This window comes from Grammomys surdaster, unplaced genomic scaffold, assembly GCF_004785775.1.
Source record: "Grammomys surdaster isolate TR1022 unplaced genomic scaffold, NIH_TR_1.0 130, whole genome shotgun sequence".
Taxonomy (NCBI): Eukaryota; Metazoa; Chordata; class Mammalia; order Rodentia; family Muridae; genus Grammomys; species Grammomys surdaster.
Genome location: NW_021604588.1, coordinates 11,231,600 through 11,252,019, shown reverse-complemented (window position 1 = coordinate 11,252,019; position 20,420 = coordinate 11,231,600). Strand labels below are relative to the sequence as shown.

The following is a 20,420-nucleotide window of genomic DNA, read 5'->3' as shown; positions in this document are numbered from 1 at the left end:
GGCTGCAAAGATGATAGCCGCTTTCGGCTAGGAGTCGGCTCCCAACAAACACTAGTAAAAATCTTTTAAAATAAAGCAGAAGAAATTATTAGATTTACAAGAGGTAGAAAAGCTATAGTTAATCCTGCTTTCTTTCCCTTCCCGAATAATTAGGCCTGACAAGACCATGTTGCTTATGATTGAATAATATTCGTTGAAAAAAACGAAAGGTACAATCATTGATTAAACATTTATTCTGAGTGAACAACCTGCTACTAGATGAAAATGAGACCTCATAGCTAAGTTTTCTCAGCCCTTATCATATCTAAGCAGTAACTAGTGATAGTTCCTTCACTTCTTAGTGGCTACTTCACACAAATTTAAGGATTATTCTATATAGACCTTTCCTGCATGTGTAAACTATTCAGTTTCTGTGGTAGTTTCAAGGAGAAATGTTTCCTATGAGCTCGGGCACTTGAACACTTAGTCCCCAGTTGTGCTGTTTGGGAGTTGGTACAGTCTTGCTGGAGGGATTGACCACTGATTTGTGAAGTACTGTGAACATTTACCCAGAACTTTCCTTCTTTGACTCCCGTGACCATTCTCTTTCTTGAAACTGCCCTCCCTGGAAGCTGAAGTCACACCTGTTCCCTCTCATCTACCTGGTAACTCAACTACTTTGTTTCCTTAGATGTTGGATTTCTGAAGGCTTGATTCTAGGATTCCATTTCTTTTCATTTTACAGCCTAATATATTGATGCCCATGGCCTCAGTTACTGTTTGCTGATGCTATCTGGCATTTTCTTGTGTCCTGTATTTCAGTGAGGAATATCAGATTATTCATGCCTAAGGAAAAGACATACTCCCCTTTACTTTCCAAATCCATAGCCTGTCTTATCCTAGCATAAGCAGTCATCATCTCCCTCCTAGAACACAGCAGGTGCACTGGTAACTCTCCAGTAGTGGTCTGTACTGAAGCAACAGCGGTGCATGTTGTGAAAGTACAAATTTAATCACTCTTAGGATTGTAGCTTAGGTCATTTGGGTGATACATCCCATTCTACTTCCTCTGCCTCACCTCTTGCCTCTGACTATACATAAGCCACTTAGGCCTGTGTCCAGATTCTGACAAATATGCTGCTTTGACCTTCCACCTCTCCTTCCCAATCAAGTTGTCATTTTATTATTTGCACCTCAACACAAAGACAGTTTCTGTACAAAAACTGCTTGGTGCAGTGATTCCATGGATGTGTAAGACACTCTAGGAGTTGGAATTAGAGAGGAGAGGTCAAGCCAGAAGGAAAACAACAGGAGCACAAAGAGGGAATGTCTAGAGCAGTACTCTGAACTGGGAACAGTGTTTGACAGTTTAGAGACATTACTGTTTTTTTTCCAGATGCAATCTTAGGTTACTTAGACTGGCCTCCAACTCCTGCGCTGAGATGATCCTTAGTCCTCTGTCTCAGCCTCTACTTAGGAACACTGGGCCTGGCTTTCGAGTGTTTGTTAGCTTGTTAGCTTGTTTTTCTTTCTTTAAATGACTAAAGTTGCCAGGCAGTGGTGGCGCATGCCTTTAATCCCAGCACTCAGGAGGCAGAGGCAGGCAGATTTCTGAATTTGAGGCCAGCCTGGTCTACAGAGTGCGTTCCAGGACAGCCAGGACTACACAGAGAAACTCTGTCTCAACAATAACAACAAACCAACAACAACAAAAAGACTATAGTCAGAGAAAAGAAGGTCATGATAGCTTTTAGAAGCTTGAGACACTGTATCCTATAGCACAAAACAGAATTCTCTCCAAAAAAACATACGCTCAAAAATTTCAGTAATGCTAAGGTTAAGAAATGGTGGTCAGATGCAGGATATTGTTGACAAAACTAATAAAAACATGCATCTGTATTATTGCCATCTCATCCACTCTTCAGTAAACAGAGACATAAGTACAAATTTAACTCAAGCATGTTTAGCTCAGCATGGTACATGTAAATATGTCCCTAAAACCGAACTTCTACCTGCTCAGCATGGTCTTTTACCATGCAAAGTAGATGCTAAATGAAGCCAGCTTTGCTATAATCTCCCAGCTGCTGTGTTTTCTCTCCCTCCTGGGGATAAAAAAAAGAAAATGTAAAGAACATTTGTTTAGAGTAGATAATATTATAATAAGTTTTTTTTTTTTTTTTTACTATGACAGGAAGTCTTTAAGCCTTTTTTAAATTCACTTTACATCCGATTGCTGCCCCCCCTTTCCCAGTCCACCCCTCACACAGTCCCTTCCCTATCCCCTTCCTCTTCTCCTCTGAGAGGGTGGAGGCCCCCCCAGGGTATCCTTCCACCCTGGCACATGAAGACTCTGCAGGGATAGGTTCATCCTCTCCCACCGAGGCCAGACAAGGCAGTCCAGTTAGGGGAACAGATTCCACAGACATGCTTTAGGGGCAGGCCCTGCTCCTGTTGTTGGGGGACCCACATTAAGACCAAGTTGCATATCTGCTACATATATATGGGGACAATACAATTCTTAATAGCAGCCTTGTAAATTTCTGTATATCGTGCTAGGTAACTGATTAATATAATAAAATAATAAATTTAAGAAAGCTTTGTTTTACTTTATTGAAGAACAGTAAACCCAAAGACTAAGGCATTTGGGGCTTTCAAGTGGAGACTTAGAGCTATGATATTGGCTAGATTCCACTACCAGGTGTTGCTGAGCAATTTACCCAATACTCTTTTCTTTATTTTTCATATGTAAAATGGAATGATAAAAGAACTTATATGGTTGTTCTTGTGAGAAGAAACTAGCTAGTGTCTGTCAAATTCTTAGAATAGTGCCTGTCCTAAGCTTTTATCTTGCCTGCGTCTTGCTCATCATACACATAGGTGAAATTGAATGTCTGTTTTACTTATTCCCTTTGCCACTGTGTTGTGAACTGTTTTTAAAGGCAGGAACTGAATTTTTTTCTGCTTAAATTTTACTAACATGTATGTATTCAACATTACAATCATTGATTTTACTAAGTTCACTGTGGCCAATTTTTATAAAACCCTTGAGCTAGGAATGGGTTTTTATTGCATTTTATTTTTCTTGTGACAGAGTTTAATAGTGTGGCTAAGGCCTGAATCTCACTTTGTTAACTTGATGGCCTCAAACTCTCAAGTGCTAGGACCAGCTTTAGTTTTTATATTTTTAATATTTAAAAAAAAATGGGAAGGTGAGATACAGATTTTGGGTCCACAAGGCCTAATGTGCTTGCTATGCATAATTATTTCTCCGAAAATGCTAGTTGCTGGGGATGTTTATACTATTATAGTGTGGAAGTTTGCTAATGAATGTTAGAGTGAAAGATAGCTGTTAGATGAGAACTGGGGTTAGAAAAGAATGCTCCGTGGCCATGACTGACTAGAGAAGGAAGGCGGTTGTAACTACTGGTGATTACTTACCAGGGGAAACAAAGACGAACAAAACACAGGGCAGTAATATTGCAGACGTATCAAAGCCAGTGCAATCTAAAATGACTTCCTAACTTGGAAATGGAGCTAGGAATGTTTTAGGGCCCTGTATCTTTCTGCTGTGTTTAAAAGGTTAGACTCAAGAATGATGTTGCCAGGCGGTGGTGGTGGCGGCAGTGGCAGTGGTGGCAGTGGCAATGGCGGCGCACGCCTTTAATCCCAGCACTTGGGAGGCAGAGGCAGGCAGATGTCTGAATTTGAGGACAGCCTGGTCTACAGAGTGAGTTCAGGACAGCCAGGGCTACACAGAGAAACCCTGTCTCGAAAAACCAAAAAAAAAAAAAAAAAAAAAAAATGATGTTGAGATTCAGAATAAAAAAAATTTCCAAGTACTGTTCCATGTTTTCAAGATTAAATTTTTAAAATGTTTTAAAATTTGTGTGTGTGTGTGTGTGTGTGTGTGTAAATGTGAGTACATGTGTGTATGTGAGTGTACCATGGCTCAGTTGTGGAGGGCAGAGGACAGCCTCTATGTTGGTCCTTACCTTTGATCTTGTTCCACTGCTTTGCATTGCAGACCAGCTAGCCCTTGAGCTTCTAGGGATGCTGCTGTCTCTGCCTTCCATCTCTCTTCATGAATATTGAAGTTACAGACACACAAAACATGTGTCAGCTTTGCAGGGGTTCTGAGATTTGAACTTAGGTCTTTATGCTTGTTTGGCAAGGACACTACCCATTGGACCACCTTTTTAGTTCAGTGTTCTATATTTAAGATCAGCACATGAAAAATAATTCTTTAACTTTATGAGTATGGTATTGCACATGCACATGAGTATGTTTGTGCATCACATCTGTGCCTGGGGCCAGTGGAAGCCAGAAGAGAGTGTCAGGTAGATCCCTAGGAACAGGAGTTTCATACAGTTGTGAGTTACCATGGAGATTCTGGGAATTGAACTCAGGTCTTCTGGAATAGCAGCTAGACCTCTTTGGTCCCCTAGTGTTCTCATCTATAAAACAATGAATGACTTCTTTATAGGGTTTTGCTAATACTAAAAAAGTAATATTTAAGCATGTCCAGCATGGTGTCTGGTACACCTAATGTTCAGTAAATGTTTGTCATATTAAAAACCAGACAGCAGTGTACTTTAGCTGCCTCCCTAGTTCTGGGATTAAAAGCATGTGCCACCACCTCTCAGCTTTAGGGTGGTGATCTTAATAAAACTCTAGAGCCACAAAAACTTAGAATAAGAGTAGGACATCACAATTTAAGCCTCACTCCCCTAGAAGAATTATTTTATTCTCTATTCTCTAGTACCTTTGACAGGTGTTTATATCTCAACTGCTGTGGAGGGTTTTTTGTTTTTGTTTTTTGTTTTGTTTTGTTTTGTTTTGTTTTGTCAAGACATTGTGATAGGTTTTCAGGGAACTTCTGAGATGAATAAGGTTGTTCAGGCTAGGTTCCTGTAAGAAATGGCAGTGGCAATAGATCGTGAAGGATGAGATAGAATATGAATATTTACAGAGTTTCTGTTAATAGTAACCAGGTGGGACAAAGGTGAGGAGCAGTTCTGTTGCAGGAAGTCATGAATATGGATACTCCCATGAGACTAGATGAAGGAAGGTACAGGAATAATGAAGTATAAGTTTCCTGCAGTGAGACTTTCTATATCCATCAAATGAATTATTAAAATTGTAACTGTGATATGGTCAAATTTGCATCAGAAAATTATAGGAAAACAACCGGCAATAGAAGGAAAATTCTTTCCCATGAACTTCAGATTGTTTTAAATGTGTAATTTAGTATTTAAATCCACTTAAAAATACTTGAAAAGTGGATTGGAACACGGGCACAGAACAAGTTGCAAAAATGACTAGGCAAATTTGGCAGAGTAAATTCTAAACAGGAAAAAGTGGTCCTGAAATTCAAATTTCAAATGCATTTGAAAAAGGAATTTTGAAGAAACTAATAGTAGGTCTTGGGAAATTAATCAGATTAGTACTAGTGTTATAGATTTAGATATGAAGAAAAAGTAAGATACAGAGAACAGAATGAGAAGGCTTAAAATACTGTTGGTGTTCTAGAGAAGACAGTTCTCAGTTATCATTTGTAGTACACATCCTCTGAGAACCATCCACAGATTGGAAAAGGCATTCACTAGAAACAGTGGAAACCTAAGGATATTTATAAAATGCTGGGAGAGAGCAACCTTAATTTTATACAGCTGAACTTATATAAAGATGAAGTGTTAGTTTTAGATAGATAAACTGAATTGCTTATCACCATACCCTTTGCTAAAGGAGCTTCTAAGACATATTTTTAAGATAGAAGGAAGCTGAACTCAGAAGGAAAGACTGAAGTACAAGAAGAGTGAACAAAAAAGAAGGAAATATATGAGTAACTATTAGTAAACTATAAACAACTTATTTTATATTAACAGAGTAGTTATCAACTTTCCCAAAATATTGTGCTTCCATAGTCAACCGTTGAAGACAGTACAATAAGAATTTTTCAAGAGAAGTTGTAATCTTAGTTCTCTCTCAAGATTATTTTCATCTTACAAATGTCTCTGATACAATTTGAAATGAATGTTTTTTAAAAAATGTGTATACTTGCAGGCTGCTGAGCAAATTTTAAATTGGAATAAGAAAATTTAAAATGAATCTAATGAAACTATGTTAATTGACCATGCTCTTTAGTTATCAATCTTAACTGTCAGTGGTTTTGCCATTTGAATCTGAAATTTACTAGTGAGAATACTTAGCTTTCATATGCACTCATTAGAAGTCAGTTCCAAGTGTGTCGTTTGTAAGAATATATGCTAATCCTGGAGAAACACAGACATAATAAAATGGAGCTTGGTGTTCTTCATATGGCCAAGGGCATTGCAGTCAGAATGTACATAGTGTCCTTTATAGCGGTGGCTTCAGAAGAGGGGAAATTGCTAGAGAGTATTCAGTTTGCTTGCTTGTTTAACTGCTGAGCCCCTAATATTCTGTGAAAACAACATATAGGATTTTATTAGGTTATCTTTATTCAAAATCAACAGTGAGTGTTCTGCTCATATTCTAATCTTTTTAAACAAACCTTTAATTGTGGACTTAAGTCTAATACGCTTTATTTAACATTTGTTGACTTTCCCAGAGCCATTTTTTCATTCATGCACAAGAATTTTGAGCCTCTCTCAGGTTCTACCACACATGTGAGATTGCTGCTAAGTAAATAAGACATAATTTCCTGTGCTCAGCAAATTTTCCTTCTAGTGGTGAAAAGCAGAAACCAAATAAGTATACAAATTTTAAAATAATGAGTTTTCAGAGAAAACAAGGTGAAGTGATAGATTAATTGATTGAAAAGATTAAATATTAAGAGAAAGGCTTTCTGAGATGGTGACACACAGAGACAGAAACTGGGATAGCCAGAATCCAACTTGCTAGTTAGTCCTCACCTGAATGAACAGAAATTGCAAAGACCGTTAGGCATGTTTAACTGAATGTAGCATACTTTCCATATGGTACTGTAAGTGCAGAGAGAGAGAGAGAGAGAGAGAGAGAGAGAGAGAGAGAGAGAGAATGTGTGTTTGTGTGTGTGTGTATAAAAGTGATGGGGATTTTCATTTTATAATGTTATAAAAACTACAACAGCTTTTCACAATTTAAATGCTTATCTTCCCTAACCCAGAGGTGAGTTATGATAGGTAACGTCCTATCATAATCTTTATTTTATATTTGGCTTTATGATGTGGAGAACTCAACCCCACATTAAAACTCTTGGTCTCAGATGTTTGATTCATTGGCTGTGTTATGTGGTCTATTCTTACTTATTTAGACAGTGGTACCACTGTATTGTAAAAGCAGTATTTATTAACTAGATCTTTACATAAGACAAAAGATAATACCAAAGAATGTTGGTGTTTTAGATATACAAGATAATATAAAAACAGTAACTATACCCCCAGTCATGTTAGAGAATTTAAACATAATAATTTCTTTAGAATAAACTATATTTTATTGACTTGCTAATTATTTATATAGGTTTTCTACACAATTCTTTTTTCATAATGAATTCTTTAAAAATGTATGAAAACATTGTTTCTTGTTGAAACATTAGTATCCATATATTCTTTCTGTGGAATTTTTATTCCTGGTTTCTATTTTGAGAGTAAAGCTGTAGAAATCTCTGCCATGGTTTTTGTGGATTATGAAAACAGTTGAGAAGCTGTAATTACAATAGATGGGTTCTCTTAATGTCTTGTTGAGCCAGTTCCTCGGTAAACTATAAACACCATAGGTAGTAAAACGTGATTGTATTGTAGAAGGCTTTTCTCTGTAAGGGAGACCAGTGATCCCTTTAAGGGTCATTGTGAATTTTTTGTTGTAATTGCAGACTGAGTGAGTTTGAATATGAAGGAAGAAGAGACTAAGTAGGAGAGATGTTCTGGGGCTGCCCTTCTCTACAAAAGGTAATTCAGAAAGCATCTGTTGTGGCTGTTTTACCATTTTAATTTTGTTTAAAAGCAAACATAGTAGGCAGTTTTCCTTAGTTGATGAGCAATGACATCAGTTTGACCCTATTTATGATAGTGAAAAATTATTGGTAGGAACTCAGTAAGGGCAGCATTTTGTAAGTTTATTCAGCTATTCTTTTTGAAGTCATACAAAATGACACAAACTGAGGCCAAATAGATGGCTAGCATTATTTCTAAGCAATCTAGTCTTTCATTAGAAAAATCTTACAGTATTTGTCCATCTCCTTTTAACTTCAGGACTTTCATATGGTAGCAAGTCTTTAAGCTTAAACCAAAATTGTCCTTCCTTGTCTAAGTCTTCTCTGTTTTGAATCTTTCTTGTTGATCTCTATTAAACCAAGTTTTTGGACCACAACAGATTTGTCTTAAGTCTTTGTTCTTTTGAGAGCTTCTTTCTTTGTATCAAGGTTACAGAACTGATTGAGTAGGATTTCACCCATTTACTTATATGGATTTGATTAATAAGGTAAAAAATATTTAGCAGACACTGGAAGCCAACCAAATATACTAAGAAATTAAACAGTTCAGCTAAAAATCTTTTAATCAAAAAAAATAGAAATGTATAAACATTTCATGTGTTTATTTAAGAAAAAATAGAAATACTCCACCAACAGGTAGATAATGAAAATGCGGTGTATATACATAGTAGAATTCTACTCAGTTGTAAAGCAAATTGAAATTACATAAAAAGGGTTAGATCTGAAAAGTATATTAAATGAAGTAACCCAGACTCAGACAAAAATTACATATTCTCTCTTATTTGAAGTTCCTAACTTTAAATATTTGTATGTATAGAAAGAAAGGAATATAAGAGTGGCCATAAGCCATGAAACTAGATAGGAGGCTGTCTCAGGTAGGGCTTTACTGCTGTGAGCAGACACCATGACCAGGGCAACTCTTAGAAGGACAACATTTGATTGAGGCTGGCTTACAGGTCCATTATCATCAAGACAGGAACATGACAGCATCCAGGCAGGCATGGTGCATGAGGAGCTGAGAGTTCAACTTCCTCATCTGGAGGCTGCTAGGAAAATACTGACTTCCAGGCAGTTAGGACAAGGGTATTAAATATTAAAGCTCATGCCCACTGTGACACACTGACTCTAACAAGGCTACACATTCTAATAGTGCCACTCCCTGGGGCAAGCATATTCAAACCACCACACAGGCCACAAGGTGGGAAGAAGTGCTGAGCAAAGGGGATAGGACAAAAGACACAAGTGACAGGAAAGCCAGTGGGAAGGAGGCTACTGGAGATGGAAGGGGCCAGAAAAGGAGGAGACGAGAGAGAAGAGAAACAGCACAGTTTGTTGGAAGACATATCATAATGAAACCTGATATTTTATAGGCTAATAAATCTTTTTCAAAAACAGAAATATAGGCCTGTGGAGACAGCATATCAAGTGAAGACCGTTGATACATAGGCTGAAATGGCTCACTTGTGGGGCTGTTAGCCTGAAGAGCATTCTGAATCCATTTCTTATTGATTCTTTATTGCTGTCTTTGATGACCTAGGTAGGGTTCATTCTTTCACAGTTCTTTTCCCACAAGAGTGGAGTAAATGCTGACAGTACTAACAGTACGTTAAGAGTAGAAATCAGAGTTAAATTGATTCCTTAGGAAAACATTCCTTGAATAAGGTTCACCTGTGATACAACTATCCCAGTTTTAAAAAACAACATGGCAAGCAAAAGAAAGGAAACAAGTATGTATTTTTTTTTCTTCTGTTGTCTGACTTCTATTTTAAGTCACCTGTCTGAGGCTCGATATGTGTAGCTCAGGGAACCACTTACCTAGTGTCATATGAGACCTTCGGTTCCATCCCCAGTGACATCCTCCCTCAAACAAGAAGTATGCATGCATATATGACCTAGGTAAATTTCATTGTATCACTTAGAAACAGATCCTAGATAATCCTGATAATAAAGAAACACTTCCTTTTAATGTCTTTGTCTTTCTGATTTGTTTTGTTTTTCCTCATAAATTGTGATCAATCTTTACTTAAAGTTGTTAATTGTCATGCTGGAGTTGAACCCAAGGCTTGTGCGTATTAGGCAAGTGCTGTATTATTGAGTATGCATACATCTTTAGTTCCCCAAATTTTTAAAATACATTTTATGGGATAGTACTGAAAGCACTTAGCAGTTTATTTTTTAATGATGAGCTTCAGAAAATGACCTGGTTGGTGTTTTAATTAGGGTTACTCTTGGTGTAAACACCATGACCAAAAGCAAGTTGGGGAAGAAAGGGGCTTACCCTTCCACATCATAGTCCATCACTGAAGGAAGTCAGGGCAGGAACTCAAACAAGAAAGGAGCTGATACAGAAGGGGTGCTGCCTAGTGGCTTGTTCATCATGGTTTTCCCGGTCATTTTTATAGAACCCAGGAATGAGACCACCTACAATGGGTCAGGCCCTCCCTCATCAATCATTAATTTAAAAAATGACCTTCAGCTGGATGTTATGGAGGCATTTTTCTCTGAGGTTGCCTCCTTTCAACTGAGTCTAAGCATGTGTCAAGTTGACCTAAAACTAGCTAGCACAGCTCGGTTGAGCTTTTAACAATATCTGATGTGTTTGAGCTACCTAGAGGCTTTTCTCAATTAACTATTTTAGTATGTCTATGATAGCTTTCATGCTGCTAGCCTAGCTGTTCTTTGAAGCTTTTTTTTTACATATGGAAATATGAAAAAAAAGTTTGTAGTACATCAGGACAGTACCTAATAAGTTAGATACTAAAGAAATGCATACTTTTATGTTTTTAAATAATTTAGTAGTGAAGGATGTTAAAGTTTGTGGCTCAAACTTTATATTCATCCTCATATAAACATTTTCTGTCTTGGAAAGTTTGTTTTTATAAAAGGATAAATGGTTGGGTTTTCTGCCCTGTTTGTGAAGACCTAGATGGTTGGCAGTGAGTTATGAATGACAGTGAGTGAAGTAGCCTGTGTTCAAGACTCTCCTTTCCTCGAATAATAGATAGACTCTTGGTTATGCCTTGATAATTATGCATATATAAAAAATAAGCATGTCCAGCTTGATACTCTGCATATATTTTAGACAAGAAGGATACTAGCCAACAGACTCTTTTAAAAAGGCTAGTGAGTTCTTTACATTTTATTCTTTTACTATCACTCAGATTCCAGTGACTAGAATAAATCCCTGCATTTATTTCACACATCTGTCTCTGAAGTTTGACATTGTAAATCAATGATGTTCATACTTTACTGTGTATCAGAATCTTTTAGAAAATTGATTTCAGAACATATTTCTGGAACCTTCACTCTTAGAGTTTCTGATTTAGTAGATCTGATGTAGGACCCAGGAATTTATATTTCTAAGTTCCCAGATGGTGTTGATAATAGTGCTGGCCCAGCTACTATCTCTATGACTACAGACATTTAATAAGGGCAAAGAACAGCCATAACACGTTAATTTAAGGAAATGAGGCACACTGTTTAATTCAAAACTTTAAAAAACTGTTAGTCTTTCTGGATGCTGTTGACTACATTAAGAAAGGACCACCCTCATCCCCAATAAATACTGACTTAATATTTTTTTTCTCTTTTCAACTTCTTTAGTCAAAACATTTTTTCTAAATTTGATGATTGGTTTCTTCTAAATTAATAGACACACTAGTCCCTGTTAGACTGGAAGTCACTTTAGGATTCGTAGAAATCAATGCTTTATTTTACTTGAAATTTCAAGCAAAGATAGATTTTAAAAAATAATTTTGTATTTATTCTTTACTAAGATACCACAATTGCTTGAACAATTGGGACTTTTTAAACCAGTCTGAGGTCAGTACAACCTTTGGTGCGCCATTACCAGCTGTGTCTGTTGCTATGGAAACTCAGCGGGGACTAGCAGTGTTACAGTTGTAAGGACCACACCTGGCTTATTTGCATCCACTTTAAGTTGAGAAAATTTCTAAAAGAATAAAAGGTCTCTCCTGTGCCTGTGGTCAGCCAGAAAGAGCTTGTCAGTGTGTAGCCTTCAGGGTGAGTGGGTTTTCCTCTTCCTGGAGGCTTTTAGTGAATGTGTTGAAGCTCATGTTTGTTCTGTGTGTTCATGTGTGTCAATGTTTTGCTACCCTTTTTGTTTAAAATGCTTTACTATTTTTTGTTTAGGATTTTATCTTTGGTTTATACTTTTTAAAATTTAAAGTATCTTCCATTTTCATAGAGAGTTGAAAGTAGAAGGAATTATAAATTTTCAAAAAGAAAAATCAAATTTCTCATTTGTGCTCACTCTATAATAACATTTTAGTGAGTTACACACACAGGCTTACAGGGGATCATAAGCATTAAACAACAAACACCAAAACCAAATTCTCTCTCACACACACCATTCTCCCTAAATGACCAAAATTCCAATTAAGTTTTGGACTTAAAAAAACTAGAGAACTACTTATTTTTATGAGTTTCCAGCCACACTTAGGGCATTCTTATACTTGACTAGGAGAACACTACAGGAGAAAACTCTGGACAACATTTCTAAAGAGTATGATAATTAAATCCAATCTTAATGATTCATGCTTGAGGCTCTTACCACATGAAAAATAATACATATTCAGACTTAATTGTTCAGTTTAGCCCGAATTGTTTATTTTTAGTTTCATTGGCTTTCGTAACTGTTCGTACCTTGGCCTTCTTCAGGTCATCATGTAGCTACCTTGGTGGTTTGAGGCATTGTTTACATAGTGGGAACATTACCTGGCTATAGAGATTTTATAAGAAGCAAATGAAATGATTCATCTTAAAATATTCTGAAATACACACACACAAACACACACGCACACATATATAGCTGTCAAACATATTCTAGACAAATAGGCAACTAAAGTAGCCATATTGTTTTTCTTTTGCTGTAACAAAATACCTGATAGAAGCAACGTTAGCAAAGAAAGTTGTGTTATAGTTCACAGTCTAAGTATAGCATGGTGATGATGAACAGTTAGCTCTAACTATGGATAGAGTATGTGAGATCATGCATTACACTATGTCCAAAGTCAGGAGGCAGAGAGAGGGGGAACTGCTACCTGCTCAGTTTGCTTTCTTTTTTCCTTCCTATTGAGTCCATGATCCCATTCTATGAGATAATGCCACCCATATTCAAGATGGGTCTTCTCAATTAAACTAGTCTGAAAGCATCTTCACAGATATGCTCAGAGGTACATGTGTTTCCTAGGTAACTATAAGTCCAGTCAAATTGATAATAAAAAAATAACTGTCATGTAGTAGCATACTTAATGGAATGCATCTCAGTAATTTTGATTGAACGTTGTAAGCTACAAAATAAAAAAGATAGTTTGAACTAATTACATATTTGAATTTTAAATTCTTTTAAAATAAAAATTGTGTATGTGTCTGTAGTGTATTTATGAGTGCATGTTGTGTATGTCTATGCATATTCGTGCCTATGGAGGCCAGAGGATGATGTTGAGTGTCTTCCTCAATCACTTTCCCCCTCATATTTTGAAACAGTGTCTCACTAATTTGTTACCAGCCAGTGTGTTCAGGAATTCACCTGTTTTCACCCACCCACGTCACAAATGGAGCTGCTAGTTATGTTTATTTTTTGCTTTTTTATTCGGGTACTGGCAATCTGAATTCAGCTGCCACACTTTTGATTTTGTGTGCACCATTATACTGGACTTATTCAGAACTTCATGAACTAGGAATATAATCTTCAAATTATGTGGATGAGAATACTAGGTTGGTTATGTAAACATATAGTTAAACTAATTACAAAAGAGCTTGATATTAAAATATATGGCAAGTGAAAGTCAGTGCCTGAACTGTTTGAGGCTGTTGGCACTCTCTGCTGATCGAGATTTTTGAGACTTGAAGACAGTATAATAGTCAACCAGCAGTGCAGAATTACCACACTATGTGTGCCAAGTACTGACCTTTCCCATTTTCTCAATATAAAATGTGATCTTGTTTTTTTTTTAAGACTATTTAAAATTAATAAAAACTTACATTGACTTATTTGTATCATTTCTTAAACAGTTTGATGCTTGTAATTTGGGAGAGGTGAATGCTAAAATTGAAAATGAGTTTTGGGTTTCGGTTAGGAGAATACACCTATTAAAGAAAGTCTTTAGGCAATTTTTTCCAGCTTCATGAAAGTACAACACTTTAAAATACATGCTCCAAGGACTTTCTCTTGAACTCCATGTTCTTCAGTAAGATCAGATTGTAAAATTTGCTTTGTAAAGGAGGAAATGGGCATAAGAGAGATGCCTACCTAAAAGAGCTAATATGCCCTGGTGACTAGTCTAGAGTTCCCTTTTGTATGTGACTTTATCCCCTTAAAGTGTTAGTTATTTTATACAGCTTACTCAGTTTTTCCTTTTTCTCTTTTTGTATTCTTAGACTGGAAAAGTAAGAAGAGCTTTCCTGCCTTTTTAATTACCAAACTACTCTCAATTTTCAGTGAAACAATTCAAAGAAAGAATGCAGTCTTTCTATACCTGGTAAATATTTTCTGCTAAGTAAAACTATTCATTAAGTAGCCACTGATAAACCCAGGTGTTATGGTGATTGCTTTTTATTTTATGCATTGACAATTAAAATGACTTATCAAATACATTCATTTTAGTTCTGAAGTCTGTTTAAGATTTATTGATGTTTTGGAATGATAGATACTTGGGATGCCTATGACCTAGGAAACAATAGAAGGAGAGTCAGGTTAGCTTTAGCATTTAGTATATCATCTGTATTTTATTATAATAAAACAGTAGCAGTAATCCTTAATGGTAGTTTAGTAGAAACACTTTGTGACTAATAGTCTTATAAAATAATCTAATGAGTAAAATATTATTTAACATTCACTTAATGATCTAAGATTAGAGATAATAACTAACTTGTTTAAAGAAATTCAGCTAAGTAGTAGAGAACTGAAACAGACTCCAGGTCAGAATCTGTTATTGGTTTTTTTTTTAATGATTTTTTTTTTTTTTTACTTTTTCAGTTTTCTTGAATATGAAGTAATATGTCTAAAAAATAAAAAATTTATAGTAACATTTCATGTGGGTTTTTTTTTGTTATAATTTAGAGTATATAGGAATAGAGAAGACACTAGTTTCATGTGCTCCTTGTAAAATACTTCACCTATACTAACAACACTGTTGGCAGCTCTTTGCTGTCTGGGGTGTGTGTGTGTGTATTATATATTATGTATATATATTTATATATACATATATATATTTATTTAAAACTTACTTACAAACTTTTGAGAGTATTATTGTGCCTGTTTACTGACAACATTTCTACTATACATAAAAAGTATAAGATTAGAGGAAATAGGGAGAAAGAAGAGAACATATATAAATTATTTGGTCCTTTTTACAAGTTACAGTCTTCATCAGTATTTGGTAACTCTAAATATTTGTTGATTGTTGTAATACTCTGAAGTGCATCTTCCTGGGATTGCCATAGAGTGTGCACATTGACAGAGAGATATCTTTATCTTTGTTTATAGTTTAAGTCTCTGGAGAAAATATTATTTCAGGATTAAAAGATGGAGAAAAGAAAAAGGATAGCACATTGTTCTTCAATGGTATGTTTCATTAGTTCTAGCAATCTTAAGATGTTTTACCATGTACAACAAACATGCTTTCTGGCTTACGATTAAAGCCTATCAGAAGACAGGAATATCCATGGATACAACTTTTATTCTTTTCATGCATTAGGAGAATTTTGACAGTAGCATTTATTGAATGTTTATCAAGAGATTATAATAATACCCAAATTATTTTTATAAACTATAGTTATTTTAAAATAACATTCTCACTTTAGGAACACCCTTGGCTACAATCCCCGTTCTTCCATGGGCAAGCTTAAGTTCGCAAGCCATATTAGTTCCTAAGGACGCCACAACAGAACACCACAGCTGCAGTATCTTAAGCATCAGGAACTTATTGCTTCCTAGCTCTAGGACAGTGGCTCTCAACCTTCCTGACTGGGACTCACTCTTTAGTACAATTCCTCATGTTGTGGTGACCTCCCCCACCATAAAATTATTTTTGTTGCTACCTCGTAACTAATTTTGCTACTGTTATGAATTATAATGTAGATACTTTTTGGAAGTAGAAGTTTGCCAAAGGGGTCACGACCCACAGGTTGAGAACCATTGCGCCAGAGGCTGTCAGTCCAATATAAGCTGCTAGTAGGGTTGGTTTCTTCTGAGGGTGTGAGAAAGAATCTGTCGTGTTTCTTACCTTCCTTCTGTATTGTCTCTGTTTGGACTTCCCCTTTTTATAAGGACAGAAACACTAATGACTTCCTCTTATTTGGGTGGTTTTAGTCCAGTACAAAGTTCATCCATTCTCTACCATCGAACTACCTCCCTAACCCAATCATTTCATCTTAATATCATTTTTGAAAGCCCTATTTCTAAAATTAGGACATGTTTGCTGGCAGAAATATGATCATTCCGTAGCAGATAGTAAATCTTTCGTTCAGCATTTTCTCCCCTTCCCTACCTGTGGTCCCCATTTTAAATAGTTTTATTTAAGGCATTGCTTTTCCACTTTGGATACAGTGCTTACAACATGCAATGTTATTTCTTCTCCCTGTGTTCTATGGTAAAGTATGGAGGGTACCCAAAAACTTACTGTAATAGCTTTATCTTAAAAACTGCCACAGAACTTGCTAAATTTGGGTCCTTTATATCTTTTTCTGTGGAATGCTACGTCTCTTTTTGGACTGACTTAACTTTTTCAGTGATAGGCCCTGAAGAAGCCCCCCAACTTGGGAAGCCCCCAAGCATTCCTTCTAGCATGCAGCTAACCCTCTGTTACAGCTTGGAAATGATAGGGCAATGGTGAGTTACACACTTTCTTCTGGTGTCCAGCTTCTTCTTTCTCTGCAGTCTGATTCTTATCTAGCTGATTGATGGTTTAATTGTATTTGTCTAGAATCTTTTGTTTGTACTGATCATTGATCTTTCTTGGAAGAGTCTTATCTTCAACTTTTGCTGTCATATTGAAAGCATAGAATTCCAGTAAATTCTTTGGTAATACTTTATTTCTCTCTTTCTCTTCAAGCTTTACTTCCAAGCTTCCTGGACCATTCACACATTACCTTTCTTACTCAAGAGGCCCTTTTGATTGGTGATGGTGATCTTCTTCTCCTTTGTGCTCTTGTCTACATTAGAAACATTGAGGGTGTCAATGTCATCAATGTCAAAAACAATGTCAGAATATCTCAGGGTGCAGAAGGTAGGCTTATGAGTTGGTCATGGCTCGGTAAGCATACCTGCAGGTTGTAAGAGCAAGTAGTGAAGATCTGTGTCTGGTTGATAGGAATGAACATTCTCAGACTTGCCTACAGATATTGTCTCTGGGTGGCCACCTGGACAACTGTACTGTAAGCCATAGCTTCATCAGGGCTAATGCTCAAATTCAGGTTTTTTCCATTGAAGAAATCTCACAGAAGCTTCTTGAATCCTGGGGATTCTGATAGAACCATCCACCAGGACCAAATCATGGGTCTGTGACTTGTCTAGTTTGGCATCTCAAGGGTGCTTTTCTATAGAGTCCAGAGTGCCACAGATAGGTCAGCATTCAATTCTTCAAATTGAGCAAAGGTAATGGTCAGGGTAATGGAGTTAATGAAGTCGATTCTTCAAGAGAATCAATCTCATTCCCAGGTTAGATGCTGGATGGAGTACATGCCTGTTTGTCAGCAGTACAGACATCAGACAGTGCTCTTGTTTTCACTGATGTTCTTGTGCTTGCATTTAGACAGAGCAATAAAATGGTTAACAGTTTTTGGTCTTCTCTACTCAAGTGAGTGCTTCTAGCTGTAAATTAGACCTCAGAAGTGAGGATTGACATTTGAAAAATATCACCTCCTAAATAGAAACTCAGCACATTTCTTTCAACTCCAGCCTTCCTATCTAAGCCATAAGCAGTAGTGGTAGTAGTTGTATAGTTGATAATTCTAAGTACATTGAGCCCAACATCTACATCTTTTGTTGCCTACCTCTGAGAGTCATTGAAGTAAGCTGGCACTCTCATCATAGCATTGGTAACAGTCTTTCCAACATTGGCTTCTCCAATTTTCTTCACTGTCAGAATCATAGAGCACACCTCCTCTAGGTAGAAAGATTTTTGTCTGCCCTTTGTGTTCTACTTGGACATTGGACCTGTGTGCATCATTCACCACCATAAAGTGCCAGACTGAACAACAGCATCGTTAAACCTACACCCAGTCAGACATTAGGGTTTTTTGTTTGGTTGGCTTGGTTCAGTTTGTTTGTTTGTTTGTTTGTTTGTTTGTTTTAAAGAAAACAAAACTGTGTTGTTGGGGTTCTTCACAATCCGATCAATTCTTCACAGCATCCTAGATCCATCACTGTGTCAGTGATTCAGTAATCATGATCAGTGGCAATTCCACTTTTCCTCGATTGAAGACACAGGAGTAGGGAATGCTAAGATCAGTGCTAACTGTAGGTCCTTTAGATATATTTGCTTGCATGTTGGTCCAGCTGTGCTGACAATGAGGCCACACAACCCTGAAAATTGCTGGTGTAATCAATGAGTCAGTTTCATAAACAGGACAGTTTGAGATAGCACATTGTAATGCCAATAAATAGTATTTTTTAAATAATGTGACAGTACATCTAAAATACAAATTTATAATTAATTTTCTAATGCTGTCTTATGTCTTTGGAGATTTAAAATTAACTGAGTTTCTAACATAATAGACTTTGGAGTTATAATATTGTGTTTTCAGTAAATCTTTCTTCAGACAATAAATAATGGCACAAAAGCTAAGACTCACACTTAGGTCTGAGCTTAAATATGAACTTCGATTAAAAAATCAGAGGGTCCAATGTGGACTTCTCTTTAATAATATACTGAAAAGTATATCAGAATGTGGTGTAAATGATTGTAAGTACACTGACAGTAAGTAATCAGTCTTTCATAACTCTAGATTTTTATTATCATCGTGTTCCTATGATTAGGCATTTTTTTTAAATGTTAATCAAAGGCTTTATAAGTTTGGTAATGCTCAGTAACAAGATGCCCATACAATCAGAAGTGTAACCCAATACCCAACCTATATATACCAACTATCTTTGACTGGTGGAGACATGCGAACGTCTGCCTCCATGTTTCTCCCCCCTTCTCTTCCCCCCATCTCCTAGCTCCTCCTCCTCTCCTTACTCCTCCTCTTCCTCTCTTTACTCTTCCCACCATAGCTCCTCCTACATATCACCCTTCCTGTTAAGATAAAACTTTTCTCTCAAAAAACAATTAGTGCATAACTATACCAATTTGTATCAGTAAGGTACAAGATAGACCTAATACCTAGTCCATCATTTTGTTGACTAACCAGAACCTCTGTCATCTCTCCTAACTAAAAGACTTAGTTCTGAACCTGGCTTTTTTCTTGGCTTTAGAATGAATGTCAGCTGAAAAACATCCTCTCAAGTCTTTTCTCTCAAAGTAAATAGCCAGGATTGGCTATGAGACTATAAGTCTTCAACCCCGTCAGAAATCCAGAATGACTGAATTAACTGACATTATGGGAAGCACAAAGCATAGCTTCTAAAACTTAGCCAATTTATAGAGACCACTGAACACCTAGACAGTCCCTATACTACAAAATGTTAGAGCATCCGATCTTCAGCCTTCTGGCCCAGGATCATTTGACAGACCTAGTGATGCAGAATTATTAAGGGCTGACTACTCTGTCTTGGCAGATATAATCAGTTGACTATTCCGCAAGTGTGTCCTTTTCAGGACAGTAATTTGTAGATGAAAAGAGGCAATTCTTGCCTAGTGGCTGTCTCACCACAACTGGAGTAACTCCAAAGACGCTCAATTTCTTCTTAGAATCCAAGACACGAAGCTGTCAGGAGCAGATAGGTCTCTAATCAAAATGAACCTTAATGCAGAAATGTTTGAAACGTCAATTCTGTGGACATCCGATGTTTTGAAAACAAACTATCCATGTAAGGCAATCTGGACTGTTGTTTGTTAACTCTTCTCAGCTATTTCTAAATAAAATATAGAAAACCCTAACAATAAACTCAGAGCCATGAATTTGCTATAGGCCCTTAACTCACAGGCTAACCATCTCAAATCAGTTAAAAAAAAGTTAAAGAAGGACTTGGCCTAAGCCTTGTATTCCTAAATGTGTTATATAGGCACAATGCCTATGAGAGTAACAATATTAATCTCACTTCTATATCAATAAGAAACTCGTACCAATGAAGACCTTAAATTTGAAATCAAAGTAAAATTTGTACCATTTAAGAAATTATAACTTCAGCTTAATAAGAATTATACAGATTTCTACCAATACGTTATGGCTATGCAATAAATCCTAGCTATTCCTCCCTGTTTGAACAAAACCACTACTTTTCCCTAGAAAGACAGCCCAATATTAACCACCTCAGTCCCCAAGCCCAGGGAATAGGGGTGCCAACTCTTCATTAACTTCTTCA

General features: G+C 36.6%; 1 protein-coding gene and 1 pseudogene across 2 annotated transcripts in view; one reads left to right on the top strand and one right to left on the bottom strand.

The window, feature by feature from the left end:
* Positions 1-20,420, top strand: part of Pou2f1 (POU class 2 homeobox 1) — a 142,524-nt gene that overhangs the window by 40,418 nt on the left and 81,686 nt on the right. The gene's annotated exons all lie outside the window — the stretch shown is intronic.
* On the bottom strand, positions 17,288-18,442 carry LOC114614105 (annotated as a pseudogene).